General features: G+C 43.8%; 1 long non-coding RNA gene across 1 annotated transcript; it reads right to left on the bottom strand.

Moving 5' to 3' along the window:
• Window positions 1-868: 868 nt before the first annotated feature.
• On the bottom strand, window positions 869-2,791 carry LOC136950915 (uncharacterized). The gene is made up of 3 exons (XR_010877520.1): window positions 2,636-2,791; window positions 2,114-2,231; window positions 869-1,596 (listed from the first exon to the last, which is right to left on the bottom strand). It is a non-coding gene; the product is annotated as an uncharacterized lncRNA (long non-coding RNA).
• Between the last annotated feature and the right edge of the window lie 8,385 nt (window positions 2,792-11,176).

Raw genomic sequence — 11,176 nt, 5'->3', positions numbered from 1 at the left:
CAGGCCCCAGAGATCGAAATAATAGATATACATTCACAAATATGCATCTAAAACATCTGACATTCGTCTGTCTTTCGTCTCGTATTTACTTGCGGCCATCTTGGATTCTTTTGTGTTCCGGCAACAAAGATGAACTTCGATGATGTGCCACTTTACCCCGTACACCTCATTATTTTCTCGTGAGAAGAGTAGGTTATCTCGTTGACCCTTTGACACCCACAATGCATTGAGTACTGATCAAAACAAAAAACATGGCAGCCTATATTATCGGTAATAGCCAAGTTAGCTTGTCGACAGCTACAAACGATCCTATACCTTATCCGATCACTGTGGATTCACTTATATGAATATTTCAAATTCGGAACAGTAATGACAGTAAAGTTATACCCCTAATTCGCAACAACCTATAAAAAACCCACACAAACACGTTTCTTAATTTTTACCACAGCATCCTTGAATTCGTTTCAAGTACATGTCCAGGAAAGGGTACAATCACGTCACTCACGTTACATATCAATGAATATCATTAGCACAAACATTGAGCCATAAAACATATCACAACTCAAACATGTACAGCATGTTTGAGTTGTGTGATGTACTGGCTATATTTAGGACCTTTACACAGGATCCACTATGGACATCCAGGATCATGATGGGCTTGGCATATCTGGGTCTGTTGTCTTGACATGTCAACTGGCATTTATTCATACACTTACATTACACAATGAAACGAAACAACATTCTTCCAGGACATAGACATAACCTAAACAACTACAACAACTAAGTAGAATTAGGTAAATAAAATTGGTCCAACAAGACGAGATTAAATTTGTGACAAATTCCCCAAGACACAAAGAGGATGGGATACTTCAAGTTCAAGTGTTTTATTGTCAGGTGCACAGAACACCACAAGGTCAGACTGGGCACTGAAATTGGGCACTGAAGACAAGACAACGCAAGACAACCTGGCATAACATATAAGTACACAGAACATAGAGTACATCTATGATAAGCTAAAATATAGGGAACCTCCTAAATATACAGATAATATACAATATGTGAATGTAAACATAATATACTAATACCATATGTGAACATTAGTTATTGAGGTAGCATCCATATGCAAAAATATTGATGATGTACAGGTGCATGTGGGGTGCATGGGTTTGTCCACAATGCGTGTGGCTTTGCGGATGCACCGTTAGGTATGTTTGTGAGGGAGGGAAGAGAGACCCCGACTATCTTCTTGGCTGTCCTGACTATTCTCTGCAGAATTGCGGTTCGAAGCGGTGCAGTTCCCAAACCAGGCCATGATGCAGCTCCTCGGGATGCTCTCTATAGTCCCTCTATGCAATGTGGTGAAGATGGGAGATGGGCTTTTAGCCACTGCTGGTACACCAAGGAATTAGGTGCTCAACGGTTTAGTTAATGTTCAGCAGGGATGGGTTGCTTTTTGCCTTGTACCTTACTTGCGCTGCACACCTGAGAGATGGCAATGTAGTACTATACATGGACAATTTGTACAGCAGTGCAACCCTCTTTCAACATTTTCTGTCTCTTGGAACGGGGCCTGTGTGGGCCAACATTCACATTCACCTGTAAAATTAGAAAGGGAGATGTTCAATATATAGAAAACGGTCAACAGCAGGCAGTCAAGTGGTATGACAAGAGGTGTGTTCATAACCCTATGAAACATTACAGTCATACATTACTGTCTTGTCATTTCAATAAGTTGTTATTTTGAATAAGCATAAAGTCTGGTTTATTCTGTCTTCCATCAAGTAGCTCTAGCCTAGACTTTCCAAACAAATTACAAATTACACTTGCCTCATTTTTGCGTTGAACTGTGGCCTGACAATAAATGAGGAATAATAAATGTTCCAACAACACGGAAATGAATGGCAGTAGATGGTAGCAATAGATCACAAAACCTAGCCATCAATTTAGAATGGATGTCTGCATTATTGTGTTTGCTCTAATTAGACTAAACATAGCAAGTTACGAGCTAGCTAGCAAAAACATCAGATCGTGGAAAACAACAAGTCATGCTTTCATCTCAATATCATGCCACAGGTATGTGTATGTAATTTGTGGTTATAAATAATCTACTCACCAGAAAGGTTTTCCCAGAAAAGTAGAAGCCAACCAAAAAGGTTTGAAGGTATCCAAGCTGCATGAGCTTGCTTGATCGCCTTTCGTCAAGGGGTCTGGGAGTCATTCTCCAGTCTCGCCTATGGCTCACATGGTTGACAATCAGCAGTTGTTGCTAATTTACTAGGCTATGTTACGTTGTTTGTGTGGTTGGATTATAATGAGTACAAAATAATGCAGGTGCATCCAGTCAGACTAATGTGCTATGATTGTAATGCATCATTTAATTTTTGTTTTGCTGGTTTCCAGTAACTTATTTTGAGAACACGGTCTGGTTGCCAACTCCGTAGGTTTACGAGATGGAAGAGAGAACACAACGATGTATAGCAATCAAGTTAGACTGACTGGGTGTATCTGAATTATGTTGTATTCGTTATATTCCGACCACACAAACAACGTAACATAGCCTGGAAATTAGCAACAGCTAACTTGTTGATTGACACTTTACTACACTACGAGCTAGCTAGTTTGGCAAACACATCACCTTGTGAAATACAACAGTTGCTTTCATCTCAGTATCGTGCAAAATATATGGGTGGTATAATTAGAATTATACAAGTACTTCTGGCATCAGAATCATAGCCAAAACTTTGAAGGTCTCGCCAATCCCCTAAAGCGGAAGAAATACGTAACGAGAAGGTCGGATAAACAAAATAACCAATGTAGTCGTCACTAATACGGGGTGCAAACTAGGTCACTTTCAAATGCGAATCGAGAAATGGTGAAATTGTATAGAAATTCGATTTTAATGCGTCATAATCAATTTCTGGAACGTTGAGACTCACGCGCAAAAAAAACTCACTCTGGGGGGACAGTCGAGAAATTTAGAACGTACTCCTCAAAGGGCTAGCGGCGCTTTCCATGGAGGACGTTGAAGACATCTTCATATTCGGAACCATGATTACAGGCTTTCTGCTGTTTGGAATAGGCGCTGGCTTTGTATATCGGAAAATCAAGGAAACGGCTGCAGCCATCAAAAGCCCCGTTAGGCTGCCCGATATGATTGATGCGGTGGGCAGAGTTGTTGGAGCTCAGACTGTGAACTTACAACGCAGCATTGATTACAACAGGGATAAGTTTGCGGCTCTGCAAAGGAAGATGGAGGACATGGAGACCTTCCTGAAGGGTGGACGTGAAAATGTAGTTGCGGCTACTTGTCAAAACAACTACCCCAATCTTATCCACTTTCGGCCCTGTAACCAGCACAGGCCCTGGCCAAAGTCGTCGCTGGAAAACAACTCCCCTGGAGAGCGCTGAAGCGAGACTATCTTGCTCCTCCCCCCCCCTCCCCCCCCCCCCCCCCCCCCCCCCCCTGCACAGGGAGAATCGGACTGATTGTGGCCTAGGTCGAGGGCGCCAACCCAGACCTACTCACACATTAACTTTCACCTACTACAGATATCACCACCCCCCCACCCCCATCCAACGCCTTCACCTGCTTGTTTCCCCAGGGTGGCTGGCGGGTCTGTGTCCAGCGCCTACCATGACTGCAGGTCCAGATGCTGCTTGTCTACCCCCCCCCCCCCCCCCACTCCCCGTTGCAAGTCACGTGTTTTTGTAAATGTTGTTGTGCTTATGTGCTGAGGTTTTTGTCTGTTCCCACACTGTACTCCTCTAGGAGCATTGTCTGGGTGTTGCCTTTTTCTCTCCTCTCTCCTCATGCTGTAACTTTCTAGTTGGCGCCGAAAATGGCTGCCTAGGTAGGCTCTCCTGCCAAAGTAAATTCCTTGTCTGTGCAAACTTTCATGGCGAATAAAAACCCATTCTGATTCTGATTCTAAATTCCATATGCGCTTTTTGTCGTTTTTGAGGCAGACGCTTTTCTAAATACACTCTTGAGTGTTAGTGGTTTCGGCCCGTAACTGAAGTTGAACTTGGGACTGTTAGAGTATCTGGATAGCTGGCGTTGTGGGATGGTACTGTATAGCGTTAGCTAAGCTAGCTACGATCAGTAACTGTATGTCAATTTGCAGACAATGAAAAGAAAGTCCACGTCGGATATTGCTTCTTTTTTTTTTTTAAAGAAAAGTGGTTCCGGGGAGACGCAGCAGAGCGTTAGCTCCGAACCCGATGTTGTTGTCGAAAGTGAGGATACCATTGGCGTCAGTGAGCAAGCATCACAGGTAGAGTCAGAGAGGGAGCAGGACAAAACAGAGGCAGAACATGACAGCGACGCCCAGACACTGGCAGCATCAGAGTCAGCAGTTTTGCAGGATAGTGTGGAACAGGTAGCAGAAAAAGAGGTTGACAACCAAGCGAGGCAGGACTCAGCTAAAGCTGTTCTATCCATTCCTGGACCAACAGGTAAAGCTATGAACGTGACAGAGCCCCTCAACATATTAATTGCTTGGGAGCATAACATTATTACATAAAGCCTTCTGATTCATGTTTATTGGTAGTTGAGTTTGAATAGTCTTAGTATAATTGTTTACTTGTTGATATTACGAATGTAATCGGTAATTACTTTAAAGAGGGAGTAGCAACTCTTATTAATGTTGTTATTTTTAAATTAAAGTGACTGACTTTCCGTCTTGTTTCATCGTAGATATATCCCAGTCAAGAGATGAAGGGCCTAAACAGCCACAACTGAAGCTTTTCCCTCGGACCCTCCAGGGAAATAGAAGCTTCATGAAAGAGTGGTACAGTAAGCAGAAATGGATAGAATACTCGCAAAGTAAAGACTCTGCATACTGCTATGCTTGCCGGCACTTTAGTCTCCCTTCCTCAGGTAATTCAGTGTTCACATCTGAAGAGGGGTTCAAAAATTTGAAAAAAGCAACTTACAAAGATGGGGGTTTTGTTGGCCATGCAAAATCTGAATCACATTGTAATGCTATGTTAGCATGGGCAGAATATAACAAGGTGACTGCAGGCGAATGCTCTCTCTCAGCCTCATTAAATGCAGAGTATAATAAACTAGAGAGGGTACAATTTCTGGGGAAATTGTAGGGTGTGCTTGCTTGCTTCGGTTGCATAGGGGTCCGTTTTTGGATGACATTTTTACAACTGATATTTCTCTTTTATATTTTATATAAAAATGCATACTTATTATTCATAAAGATTACATAGATTTAAAAGCATTTTTTTGCTGCTCATTTACAACAGAAAATACGAGTGAAGTGTAGAATGAAATAGATATCTTCTCATTTCCCCTGCAAGAGGCAGCCTCATCGTTGAATCAAAATGAATAAATTTGGCAGACCGGTGTAAAAATTGACCTAATCTCTATGAATTAAACGTCCTTTAAAGTTTTTCCCTTCTCGTGATATTTTAAGGCATTTAGCCTACTCATATTGCATTCATTCATGAATAAAGAACCCCCTTTGAAGATTATTCTACGACGTTACCGGCAGTAGAAGATGGAATCGCGATTCAGACAGTCCCATCTGCTAACTGAAAATATGCCCCCCAAAACGTAAATAAGATTGACATTTATTTAGTGGAAAATCGCTCATTCATAAAAAGCTCACTGGTAGCGATCATTGTCAGTAACAACGCAAAATGCGATATAGCCCTGTGTGGAGAAGCTGCCCCGGTAAATTGTACTACTACGGTACAGTAGTAGACTACTGCTGTGTTCGTCTTGGTAGCGATTGCGTTGGTTGAATTGGATTTAACGTTCCGTTGTACGGTTTAGGCTGAAATTAATTATTTTCATGAACAGATTGACAACGTTTAGGCTGTGGCAATGAAGTTCAGGTTAGTAGTTAGATAGACTTTTGATTTAAGTAAGGAGAGTGCCGAACATGTTCTGTCGCTGTTTGACTTCCTAAACAGCTGTGTAGTGTAGATGTTTTTGTAGTGTGTCTCGCGTAAGCTACAGCGTTGCAGTGAGCTACACTGGTTTGAAACGACAGGTAATGGTAATTTCACCAACAAATCCTTTACTAATGTCAGAATAAATCCTACAACGAAAATGTATACGTGAGGAATGTTTATTTTAACGATTGAAAACAGATAACGCTACATCATAGACCACTGTAGTATGTGTTGCCCGGGCAACACAGGCTAATGTCATGATGCTAATACTTCAGTGAAATAGTAGACTACTGTTTCCGAAAGTAGATGTACTTCCTTAATAATATCAGCTTATATTGTACATTACACATCACAATTGTGTGTCATATCACAAAGTAAAATGAGTAAATAGTTATCACCCTGGCCTCTTTTCTTGTGGCGTTTCTGCAGCTGCCTTGCAGTAAAGCTATAGTTAGCCTAGCTATCCCCCAAGTTAACAGATGCGAAACGAATGTTCTGCCAAAGGTAGTCACGCGTGTTTTCGTGACGTTAGTGACGTAGTGACGTTAGTAACGTCAGTGACTGTGGCTAGCAAATTAGCCACCGTTAGCTTCACTTTTCGCCACAAAAACTTAACTTCAGCCTAAACCATGCAACGGAACGTAAATTCCAATAGAAGCAACTCAATCGCTACCAAGACGAAACTTTTGACACCTACTTTGTCTATGTAGGCCAAATATTGACTGAGTTTTAGGGGGGCAAAAAGAATAATAAAAATAATAATAATATATATGTGAGAGAACAAAGGTTGTGCCCTTGCCGAAGGCAAAGCACACCCAATAATAAATACATATGTGAGAGAACAATGGTTGTGCTCGCCGAAGGCGTGAGCACACCCAATAATAAGAAAAGGTAGAAACACTTGAGGTGGCTGCGCCACTTCGCGGCTTGGCCACCAACAAGTGAAGTGCACAGGGTCCAGTTATAGAGAGTAAGCCAGTTTGAACAGGTGAGTTTTGAGTTGAGACTTGAATGATATGATGGAGTCTGAGTTCTGAATGATTTGCAGTCTGTTGATGAGTTTGGTGGGGAGTCCGGTGAGGAGGGCATTGCAGTAGTCGATGTGGGATGTGACAAATGAGTGGACCAGGATTTCGGTGCTGGACTGGGTCAGTGATGGGCGCAGTCTGGAAATGTTGCGGAGGTGGAAGAATGCAGTCCGGGTGATGTTTTGAATATGGGGTGCAAAAAGCAATGAAAGGGTGCTGTCCAGAATGACGCCAAGGCTCTTGAGTTGGGGGGAGAAGGGTACAGGGAATCTGTCAACGATGATGGGTGGAGCTGGGGTGTGTTGGGATTTGGTGATGATGGATTTGGAGCCGATGAGTAGGGCCTCAGTTTTATTGCCGTTTAGCTTTAGGAAGGACATCAGCCTTGAAGTAGGCTGGGATTTCTTCGTGGAGTGCCTTCAGCCCGGTGTCGGAGGTCATGTATGCACACCACCTGTCCCTAACAAAGTTCTTATCCTTAAGTAGGACCAGGGACGCCTTCAGCGCTGTCACCTACATTACAGCCATTGATAAAACCAGAAGATGGTTCCTAAGGTCTTTGCATATTTTGTCAGGTAGGGCACCCCTTTGGTCTGACTGATGCAGTCAGACACGGCGAGGTTGAGCCTGTGGCACCGTAATCAAGCCCGGCCGGGTACACATCTGTGAGCCGCTTCCCCACTCCAGACTTTTTGCCTATGGGATACACATGAAGATACATTTTTAAGTAAATTATGTTCAAAATGGTATAAAGGCGTTCTATACAACGGCGTTCTATACATTATCCCGTTATTACACGGCTACTTGCCAAAAAAAATACTTTACACAGTGTGTCTTTTTACAATTTATTTGTTACCATTCGTAGTGTTGATCAGCAGAGAAATAGTTCGCCAAAGACGTTGAACTTCATAGACGTTGAACATTCTTTAGGCTTCAAATCAGCTGATGTCGCTAATCAACGGAGTACGCTGGGGTTGAAAAGTTACCGGACTACTTGCGGAGTGCTACGAAAGACGTGAATCCGAGGCAAAAAGGCCACTTCCCTTGACAGCCGTCAATTATACATAGCAACGGTCAGTTATAAAAAAATAATTGACCGCAGAACGTTGGGAAGACCCATTCAAGTGAATGGGGCATTCTACACCATTAAGAACAGCCGTGTAATAACACACATTATTATGTGTCACACACGGGATGTCCCAAGATATCATGAGACAAAGGAATCACTTAATAAAGGCAAACACATTTTTGCTTCCTGCGGCCACGCCCAGTGATCACATGACACCATACATCATAGGGTGAGTTGAACTCGTCTTGACCAAGGGAATCCAACGGTACCTAATTTTTGAAAATCGTTCATACGGTTTGAAAGTTACGTTTGTAAACACAAGTCCAACTTTGACCATTTGGTGGCGCTAGAGTACTCCAATAGGAGACCTGAAACTTAGTGTAAATAAAGAAGGTCCTTAATGAGTGTGTCAAATTTCACCATTACAAAATTGACATGACACAGACATGTATTTCAACATGTACACAACATTTCAAGACAATTGGATCATGTCTGATTTAGATTTCAGTAAGATTTTAATTTTTTGAAATTCTTCACAAATTGTCACTGTAGAGACAAATCCATGCTGCTGACATTGTGCGTTCTTAACCCTGTAAGACCCAAACATAAAAATAATGTCTACATTTTTTTTCTTTTTTAGTCAGATGATGTTGATGTTGTAATCTTCTGATGAAGAGAAAGAAGTATTAATTTAAAAAAAGGTTTTAAGGGAAACGTTGTAATAATGCAATGTTGGGCCTAGTTGGGAGCAGAATTTCAGCATTTGCTCTCAAACTGTCAGAACAAATACACAAAACAACTAATGGTTAATTTGGAGTGTGGATTGCTTACATAGCACTATAACAGTACATTTCATTACTAATAATCACCCAACAGTCATATTTTGATGAATCAGAATTTATAAAAAAAAAAGAAGAAAAACAGAATGAAAACTTCAAAGACCACGGGGTCCATTGTTCACGTGCAATGGTAGTCCCAAAAGCAGTTCCTTTCCTCTGAAAAGCAGAGACGGAGATTGCACTTTCTGCAGAGCTTATTAGAATATTCTTTTATGCAGTGTCTTCAGCGTCCTCTCGTTGTCTTCACCGGAAATGTGCGACCATGTCCCTGCGCACATCCATTGGTGGTTCACATGCCCTCTTGGCTGGGACCCCATTTGGTGAACCCCATTACCAGAGGATGGTCTCTTCTGAGCAGTCACAGGTCTCTGAGGTGTCACAGTTATCAATGTCAAAAGGCTCCCACTGGCTCTCCTTGGTGTGTTGACAATCTCCTGTTCAACATCTTTTTCTTGGGAATATTGAGAGCCTTTTTAGTCCCGTTTGTAGAGGAGACAGGCATTGATCACAGCAATGATAATAGTGTGCCAGAAGATGTATCTATCAGCGGTGCAATTTCATGAGGAACTTGGATTTGGCTCCAAATGAGTCCACCAAATCCACACTGCCCATGTATTTGTTGTATGCACCCACAATATGAGGTCTCAACTTCAATGTAAGATTTGGTGGCTTTGTTCCAGCGTTGAATCTTTTGCACAGTATCAATGCCGGCAAAGGATGACACAAGTGTGACTGCCCTGTTGTCATATCACTTGACAGCGCATATGTTGTGGTTTGGTTGGCTTGTGTTGGTTTGCTCGATGTCCTTATCAGTGGGTCTCTGATTCTCTTTTTCCACTTCCTCAACATTTTCAACCACCTGCTCATCACTCGAATCACTGGTGTCTGATTCCATGTCAACATCATTTTCTCCATTTTGGATAGCATCAATGACATCATGCATACTGAAGTAAACTCCTTGCTGGTGTCATTCTGAAATGGAAATAATAGAGTATGTTCAAGTATACCTAATTCCAATGCAAATGAATCTTATTCATGCAATACATTCCACTGAAGGCACACAATACTGTCTGGCTAGCCTAATGTGCTCTCTACTTAACATTCTAAAAGGAAGATACAACCCCCCAGACCTCTTACATCCCCATATTGCAGAACATTCACACCTGTCCCTGAACAATGCACCATACATGCAACCCATCCATCCATCATCTTCCGCTTGTCCGGGGGTCGGGTCGCGGGGGCAGCAACCTAAGCAGGGAGGCCCAGACTTTCCTCTCCCCGGCCACTTCCACCAGCTCTTCCTGGGGGTCTCCGAGGCGTTCCCAGGCCAGCCGAGAGACATAGTCCCTCCAGCGTGTCCTGGGTCTTCCCCGGGGCCTCTTCCCAATGGGACGTGCCCAGAACACCTCACCAGGGAGGCGTCCAGGAGGCATCCTTATCAGATGCCCGAGCCACCTCAACTGGCCCCTCTCGACGCGGAGGAGCAGCGGTTCTACTCTGAGCCCCTCCCGGATGACCGAGCTTCTCACCCTATCTCTAAGGGAGAGCCCGGATACCCTGCGGAGAAAACTCATTTCGGCCGCTTGTATTCGCGATCTCGTTCTTTCGGTCACTACCCACAGTTCGTGACCATAGGTGAGGGTAGGAACGTAGATCGACTGGTAAATAGAGAGCTTCGCCTTTCGACTCAGCTCCTTCTTCACCACAACGGACCGATGCAGAGCCCGCATCACTGCGGACGCCGCACTGATCCGCCTGTCGATCTCGCGCTCCAGCCTTCCCTCACTCGTGAACAAGACCCCGAGATACTTGAACTCCTCCGCTTGGGACAAGATCTCCTCCCCGACCCGGAGATTGCACTCCACCTTTTTCCGGTCGATAACCATGGCCTCAGATTTGGAGGTGCTGATTCCCATCCCAGCCGCTTCGCATTCGGTTGCGAACCGCTCCAGTGAGAGCTGGAGGTCACGGCCCGATGAAGCCAACAGGACCACATCATCTGCAAAAAGCAGCGACCTGATCCTGAGGTCCCCAAACCGGACCCCCTCAACGCCCTGGCTGCGCCTTGAAATTCTGTCCATATAAGTTATGAACAGAATCGGTGACAAAGGGCAGCCCTGGCGGAGTCCAACCCTCACCGGGAACAAGTTCGACTTACTACCGGCAATGCGGACCAAACTCTGGCACCTGTCGTACAGGGACCGAACAGCCCCGATCAGGGAGTCCGGTACCCCGTACTCCCGGAGCACCCCCCACATGAGCCCCTGAGGGACACGGTCGAACGCCTTTTCCAAATCCACAAAACATGTGTAGCCTGGTTGGGCGAACTC

This window comes from Osmerus mordax, chromosome 10 (assembly GCF_038355195.1).
Source record: "Osmerus mordax isolate fOsmMor3 chromosome 10, fOsmMor3.pri, whole genome shotgun sequence".
NCBI classification, from domain to species: Eukaryota; Metazoa; Chordata; class Actinopteri; order Osmeriformes; family Osmeridae; genus Osmerus; species Osmerus mordax.
This window is presented reverse-complemented; position numbering and strand designations above follow the sequence as displayed.